At 42.3% G+C, this 8,763-nt stretch overlaps 1 pseudogene; it reads left to right on the top strand.

Annotated features, from left to right (window-relative positions):
- The first annotated feature begins 2,399 nt into the window (after positions 1-2,399).
- LOC123104766 (uncharacterized) lies at positions 2,400-6,834 on the top strand (annotated as a pseudogene).
- Positions 6,835-8,763: the final 1,929 nt, after the last annotated feature.

Raw genomic sequence — 8,763 nt, 5'->3', positions numbered from 1 at the left:
ATGTTCTCCATGGAGGATGCATATGATATCAAACAGATAACAGTTGGAGGCCCAGGGTGCAGCGATTATTTGGCTTGGAATCATACGAAGTCTGGACAGTTTACTGTCAGGTCAGCTTATCACCTATGTATATGGCGCTAAAAAGGACAAAAACTGGACGGCCAGAGTCCTCGTCATCGGTTCGAAACCATAAGAGCTGGCTAGCACTTTGGAACACTAATGCTCCTAGGAAGGCTAAAATTCATATGTGGAGGCTGATCAAGAATGGACTACCTGTTGGAGTGGAATTGCATAGGAGAAGAATAAAACCAGAGATTTTTTGCACGGCGTGTGGCAGAGAAGAAACTGTCTTTCATCGCTTCTGGGCATGCCCACACTCAGCCATGTTCTGGAAGGTGCTAAGCTCGGAGAAAGGGATTCCGGTGGCGATCCCACCAATTTCAGACGAATCCCATGGAGAGCTAGCCTTATGGTTTGCCGATGCAGGCGAACAGGAGCGGGAGCTGATGGTCCAGGCGGTGTATGGCCTATGGCTTGCACCGAACGAAGCAAGAGATGGCAAAAGAATTATTGATCCGAGATTGGTTGCTGAATCAGTGCACCAACACGTGACAGAATGGGCAAGTATTCATACAAGGCAATCGAAACGCCGCCCTCCGGCACTGGCCGTGAGATGGAGCCCACCGGAGCAAGGCTGGCTCAGGGCATGTACAATGCATAGCCTCAAGGTGATGCCTCGCATGTCATGTAGGATTGGATATGACGTAAAGTAGGTTCGGATAGGGAAGCGGGATCCTCTTCAGGAGGCGGGTGCTTGAAGAGAAAAAGTGTGGTCCGGTGACAAAAGCTGAAAAGGTTGGAGTGAAAAGTAGAGTTGCATCTATACTAAAGTCTTTATTTTCTATTTCTTAATGAGGCCCACTAGTGGTAGCTTGCATTGGGAAGAAAAAATAAATGTAGGTGCCTCAAATTACTTTTTGTCATGATGCATATGTATCCATATGCCACCATTGTACATGCCCTCAAAGCAAACTCTGACGGATCAGTGGCTAAACTGCAGGACTGTGGCGGCGGAGGGGTGGTCCTTAGGGACCACGACGGTGCTTTTAAGGGAGGAGCCTGCTATGTTTTCCCTCATGTTGCAGACCCTGAAGTTGCTGAGATTCTGGCTTGTCAAAAGGCTGTGCAGTTTGCAGTAGACAGGGGAGCCTCTAAAGTGCACCTGGAAGTGGATTGTCAATCTGTTGCACTAATGCTTAACGAACAAACTAAGAATTTGAGTGCACCAGGCCCGGTCATCGAGGAGATCAAGCTGATGGGATGGACACTTGAAGGATTTAAGGTTTCATGGATTTGTAGATCTGGGAATCGAGGAGCCCATTTGTTAGCTAGAGAAGGAGTTAGTTCTGAACTTTGTAATTTTTGGTTGTCTGAACCCCCGTGCATCTTGCATGTAATCTCTGATGAAATCCCAACTGTGGGGTGATTAATAAAGGCTCATGATGATGATTCTAAAAAAAGGTCCCTGCCCGGCTAAAAAAATGTAGCAGTAGGCTTTGCTCAAAAAAATGTGCTAGCCATGCCGGGCTAGGCACCCCTATGTCTCGGTTTTAGCAAGAAAGGAGGAAGCATTCTACACATATCTATATATATTACCAAAAAATACTCTTCAAAAACACATTAAAAATGTAATAAAATGTTAAACAATAATTTTAAAATACCGAACAAGTATTTGAATGTGTTGAATAAGTATTAAAAATGTTAAACAAGTATTCCAAAAATATTGAATAAGCATTCGGACAATGTTGAATGTGTATCCAAAAAATATTGATCACTTATTAAAAAAATATATTTTTAGGGGATTAAAAAAATCTTTTTGACATATAAAAAATGTAGAGTGAAAACAAAAACAAAAATAAGAAATAAAAAATGTAGAAGAAAAAGAAACCAAACAAAAAATGGAGAAGGAAAAAAGAAAACCAAATAAAAGATGGAGAAGAAAAAGAAAAACCAAACCAAAGATGGAGAAGAAAAAAGAAAAGCAAACAAAAGAGAAGAAAACCCTGTGAAAAAAAGGAAAAAAAACGCGTGAAAACAAATAGAAAATCCGGCTTCCTTTGCCTCAAGTATGTTGCACGCCTTTTTTAGGGGTATATTTTTTTTTGAGACAATTTTTTTTAGGGGTATATCACACGCCTAGTCCTAACCACATCGATGCCCACTTGTCTCATATCTTTCTCTTTTTCATTTAATGTGGGCCGGTCCAATGACGGGCCGGGCACGCGGGCTATCGTGCCGGGCCGACAACACTGGCCTGTTTGGCCAGGTTTGTTCGGACCGTGGGCGTGACTTTATTACCCCAACATAAACAAGAGTAGACTTAAAAAAACAATCCCATATTGTCTCAGAAAAAAAAATCCCATCAACAACCCTAGCCGGCCGCCTCTCAGCGAAACCCGATTCCCCCGTCTCCGTCTGGCCGCCTCCGCCTCCATCTTCACTTCTTCAATCCCCTCCCCGCCTCCATAAATCCTTCTACTTCGAGCGATGCCGCGGAATCAGACCGCCGGCACGGCCTCCGGTGGAGTGCGGTCGCCGCCGAATCAAGTCGGGGTTCGGGCGCCCTTGTCGGTGGTGCCGCCGCCGAATCAAGTCGCCAATTGGACCGCCGGCACGGTCTCCGGTGGACAAGCCCTGCCGAAGCAAGTCAGGAATCGGACGCCCCCTCCGCCGCCCAAGGGTCAGACGGTCGGCGCGGCCTCCGGTGGAGTGGTGCTGCCCAAGCAAGTTGGGAATCGGACTCCCGTCTCGCTCCCTCCGTCACCGAACCAAGTCCGAAATCGGAGGCTCAGTTCCCTCTCCGCTGGAGAGGTGTCGCCGAGGCAAGTTGGGAATCGGTCGCCCTTGTCGGTCCAGCTGCTGCCGAAGCAACGCAAGGATCATCAGACGGTCTCCACTCTCTCCCATGTAGAGGTGCTGCCGAAGCAAGTCGGGAATCAGACGCCCTCGTCGGTGCTGCCGAAGCAAGTCGGGAATCATAGGCCCTCGTCGGTGCTGCCGAAGCAAGTCGGGAATCAGACACCCTCGTCGGTGCTGCCGCCGCTAAAGCAACACAGGGTTCAGACGGTCGGCGGCACGCTCTCCCATGGAAAGGTGCTGCCGAAGCAAGTCAGGAATCGGACGCCCTCATCGGTGCTGCATCACACGAAGCAACACAGGGGTCAGACTGTCGGCGGCACGGTATCTGGTGCAAAGGTGCTGCAGAAGCAAGTCGGGAAGCAGACACCCTCGTCAGTGCAGCACAGGGGTCAAACCGTCGGCACGGCTTCCGGTGGAGAGGTGCTGCGGAAGCAAGTCAGGAATTGGACGGCGGTGCTGCCACCGCTGAAGCAACACAGGGATCAGACAGTCGGCATGGTCTCTGGTGGAGAATCCTCACTCCACACCCCACAACAAGGCAGACCAGCCGGTTCCTCAAAATCTAGTGCATGTGCCACTCTCCGCGGCAACACTAGTTTGCATGCTCGTAAGCCATCTGCAGCCACCAACAAAATTATTGATCAAGCTAAGTCAAAGAAGAACAAGGAACTAGAAGAAGCAGAGGACGAAATCCGAAGGCTGAACAAATTGGGCCTGGGAGACGATATCAGCAACGAAGAGTATCGTGCTTATCTCAAACAGCTGCCTGACAAGCCTTATGTCAATATTTCCACTAAGCTGGATGCTGTGCAGCTGAAAGAGCTCAATGCTCGCCATGAAATGTATCGCATCAAATATTATCAGGTTAGATTCGTAGTCCCATTACCCAGTGTCGTATGTCATACATGGTACTGTTGAGTCCATGTAGGTTGCTTCGCTTGTGTTAGTATTCAATTAGTAGTTATATGCTGCGTATGATGGTTTTGTAATACCCTGTTCATAGCTAATTTAACCCCATGATTGATCCATTGTCTATAGCTGTCACAACACGTGCCTGAGGATAAGCTTTGCTATGATAAACTGAAGGAGGACTACCCACCTGGCCATCGTCCTGTGGGGCAGAGATCTTTTAAGTGCTCTGAGGAAGATGGCGAATTAGATTGGTCTTTCCACCCTGACTACTGTAAACTTGCTGGCCTGGAGGACTACCAACGGCTGGTCCCTCGAAATTATGTACGTGTGTTTTTGTTTTTTTGGGCAAGTTGTATGCATCTGCTTATGTTTTGTTGATCTAGTACGATAGACCAGTGTTTAAGCTCATCAGACACTACTCACCAAAACGACAATACTGTTGTTAGATCAAAATATTTATATGGTGTTGTAGTTGTAAAACCTCGTAAAAGATTAAAAAGAACCGTTCCAGTATATTCCTGTTATATTCTTGGGATCCCTATATTCTTGTAGACCAATTCGCACGCATGTTCATGCTGCAGGAGCTGTACGTTTTAATTATTGTTACCTTGAAAGAAGTGTTATATAATGTTATAATAATTTTATAAGCTAGAATGCGATACTCATCAATTTCTGCGAGAAACTAGCCTGTTTGACTAAATACAATTATAGTGCGTATTCAGGACAATCTTCTTTCATCTTGTTGCCTTTTATGTTAATTGCTACCTTATCATGTTAATAATAATAATAATATAGTGAAACTCTTTGTAATTTTTTTTCTTCTATCAAGGATAGCAAACTATATTATTTCCTTTAGATGACCTTTTGGCAAATGTATCAAAACTTATAAAATGGTCAAGTATAATTAGCTGATTGTTTGATATTCTTTCTTTTTTTATTGTTGGCTACCTCTCTAATGCCCTTTGGTGTAGGGTGGTTTTGAGTATGTCAATTGGGATGAGTACCACATGGATTGTCATAGCTATGAGATTGAACAAGAATATGTTAAATTTTGTGAAGAATTGTCGAAGAAACTTAAGGTATGCACCATAGATATGATAAAGTTACTCAAATGTGTTTTTTTTGTACTAACAATCTTTTTTTTTCTCGCGACAGTGAATTGAAGCTTATGTGCTAAGTCAGCCTCCATCTCTTATGGTAAGCATGTCTATACAAAAACACATGGAGTGACACTATATATGTCAATATACATACTTTAGCACCATCATAATTTCTCTTCTATTTTAGTGGGGAAAGATTTTGACCAGAGGAACTTACCAAGCAATCAAGATCGCTACTGACTTCTCGGAGATATATGGGGGCTTAGCCTTTTCTGGCTTCTACGTAGGGTCTCTCGTACACTTGTTATTTTCATTTAGGTGTTATGTATTTAACAATTGCATATTTTTTTAATTCAGGAGTGGTTAGATAGCATGGGTTTTGATGTATGTTGCTACAACGAGTTTGATGGTCTATATTACGAGATTTGGCAAAGGTACACGATGGAGGTTAGTACTGAACAACCAAGCAATGATTCAGTGATTATAACTCTCGTGTTTTGATGCTTTGTGATGTATTTTCCTTTTCTCCCCTTGAACAATTAACAGAAGAAATTCAGGGATGCTTTGTATGAAGTCTATGAACTTAACATGTTCCCGTTACGCCAAGAAAGAATGAGACGTGCACTGCAGAATGACACATTCTGCTCTGACTTGGAAGAGGAGGTAAATTGTTTTCCTTTCTCAGATGGTTTCCAAATTCACATGATATTCATGATTATAGGTGTTTTATATGCTCATCTTTTTCATACTTTTACTTTTCAGTTTCTTGCTTGCACAGCTTGCCTCGAGGAAGTAAGTGCCGTTCTGTGTGTCTCACACTCTTCCGCCATATTTGGATGCAAAGTGTTTTTATAGTTTTTTCTGAATTCCATGATTTCTGAAAAGAACAATAGTTACTTTGTGGCGTCTGGACCTAGTAAATACCATAATTTTACAAGCTGCAATATTCCTGGTACTATGGTATTTTGGGAGTATTAAAAAATCTACTCCTGCCCTATTTTCTCTAAATAGAGAAACAACTGCATGGGATGTTTTAGTTAGTGTCGCTACTCTGATTTTGTGTCCACTAATTTAGATCTTAGGCATCATCCACTAGGCAGTCAGTTACCAGTGTTACAACATATGTTGCTTTGAAACCGTGTCACATAGTAGAGAATATATAAGTATAGATCTGATATGTTATAGTTTATATACAGAGCCAATTAACCAAACAGTTGTCTTCAATGTGCATGTGCATGCCCAAAAACTAGTTAGATTTTTTTATGATAGCTATGGAACGTAAAATAAGAAAACAGAAACTTCAGTAAATACTACCATCGCCAAATGCTTCGTTGTATTTGTACACTCTTTTCTACCTACAACCCAAAATACCATTGATTTTCCAGTACTATAGGTTTTTAAATACTTGGCATCCAAACAGAGAGCCTAGATCGAAACCATCGGAACATTGTTCTTGTGTTTGATGCTATACCTGACCATAGTTTGCAGAGGACAAAAGCAAGATTTCAGAGGATAAAGCCCGGGAGTTGATCGCAGAGGCACTTAGAAAGGAGGTACTTTATTATAAAACTGCATCCGCATACCTGTTTCAAGTTTCAACTATAGTTTACTTAAGTGAAGTTCTTTTTTTTCAGACGCAGAAACCGAAGTTCTATGAGGATTATTGTAGGAAGAAGCTAGATATTGCTCAAGCTATTGGGTTAATTCCCAGTGTACCGTCTTAACTGTTGATCTTCCTGATTCACACCATTTCATTTGTCGCTGGCCAAGTTAGACATGCAGCGTAACCGCCACTAAGTAATTGGCACGTGCCATGCGCATATGTACTGTAGAATTCAAGGAATGTAAATTAAGATGGAAAATTTTTCATTCTCCCCTTTTCTTGTTGATCACTCTTTCTTCATCTGATGATCATCGACTGTATCTTGACACTGTTCTTCACAAGCGCTAGAAGAGTGTTCGGCTTCTGTTCGGCACTTACGCGAGCATGGTGATGGAAAGCTCCTCCAAGCAAAGGACGTAGACTCTTGAATCCAACTGCATTGACAAATCACAGGACCGTTCATTACTTGAATCCACATGTCTGCCTCGTAAATTTTGGCTTGGCTTTGGAAAGGGCTTCTTATTCCCATTTGAATCAATCTTGTTGGATTCACATCACATACTAACTTATTCTACTGTTATAGATATACCTTGTTAAAAAAAAAGAGGTTACAAATTATCACGGAAATACCTGCAAGGAGTTGCTGAAATTGCTTTACTAGTTGAGAACATATACATATAAAAGTATGATTATATGATTGCAATCTAGTAGAATGCCTGTGCGTTGCCATGGGCTTATGTAGAGAATTTCAAATTCCAATACTCTAGTTATCCAAGCCCAGTGAGAGGATAATGGAATGATCAGACAAAAACCCTTCCATGTAGGCCCATTCTTAAAGTTGTACATTGATTTGCCCATGAAAATGATATGTTTCAGTGGCAATATGAAGATAATTCAGAGAGTTACGAACCTACCAAGAGATAAACGAATTACATACGTACAGAGGAGACTCAGATCATACAATTGGTGATAGACAACATTAGGTGTACACAATGTTACATCCAATAACAATTCAAGCTTTATATCTTCTAAAAGATTGGTGCAGAAATAGGTATTATGTGCAGCATAGCAAAGTGCTTTCTGAAGAAGTTAACAAAAGTGTATTAATTATAACTATCTATATAGGCTATTAAACAAAGAGGAACCATTAGCATGGATCAATAAGAAATGTTGATTGTTCACTTGCATCAGCTACATAATGATTGAAGTGTGCGCAACATGAAAAAAACACCTTTTTCTCTATACAGTCCCAAAGTTTATACTCCCTTTAGTACAAAGTTGGGCCATCTATTTTGGAACGGAGGGAGTACCTTGGGACTCCTAACTGATGCAGCTGCACAAAAATTTAAAATCTACTGGTCACACTAATTTAGCTACCCAATTGTACAGTGGTACATTGGCTTACAGGTAAGATACAACACCGCCGAATCAATCATTCTGGAACCAACAAAATATACTCCCTCCGTTCCTAAATATAAGTCTTTTTAGAAACTTCACTACAAACTACATACGGATGTATATAGACATATTTTAGAATGTAGATTCACTCATTTTGCTCCGTATGTAGTTCATAGTGAAATCTCTAAAAAGACTTATATTTAGGAACGGAGGGAGTAGCATGCATGACTCAAAACTACATGATGTATACGGAAGGACGTATGACAAGAGCTCAACCAATTATAAACGTCAAGGTTCCAATTCCGTTCGTCCTCCCGTCCTGCTCTGCCTTCGTCCTACCTCGCCATGTAACCTACCTCCCATTACGGAATCTTTTGTACGACAATGCAAAATTTTAGTAACAAGGTAATTTCAGTACCAGAAGTCTTAAATATCTTTTAGAAAATCGGTAGGGTGTAGATTTATTGGCTTACAATATGCACGTGTGTTGCCACATTTGAAAAATGCATGATGAGTGTACTGATATTCATTGTTCTCTTCATATGCATACAACAATGAAGATCGGTAATGGTCTGATCGACATACCCACATAGCCCTGTTCCATGCACAATTTTCATTTACAGGACATTTGGGTACATTTAATACACTGATAGAAAAAGAGGCTTCCGTCCAGCCCCATTAGTCGCGAAACTGTAGGAACCGCGACTAATGAAGTCTTTAGTCGCGGTTCGGCAGATGAACCGCGACCAAATGCCTGGGCCCAGGGCGCTCGCGGGCTTTAGTCGCGGTTGGCCAGGCCAACCGCGACTAAAGGTGCCCAAAGGCCTTTAG

Source organism: Triticum aestivum, chromosome 1B (assembly GCF_018294505.1).
Source record: "Triticum aestivum cultivar Chinese Spring chromosome 1B, IWGSC CS RefSeq v2.1, whole genome shotgun sequence".
Taxonomy (NCBI): Eukaryota; Viridiplantae; Streptophyta; class Magnoliopsida; order Poales; family Poaceae; genus Triticum; species Triticum aestivum.
Note: the sequence above shows the minus strand (reverse complement) of the source record. Positions and strands in the feature narration are given on the sequence as shown.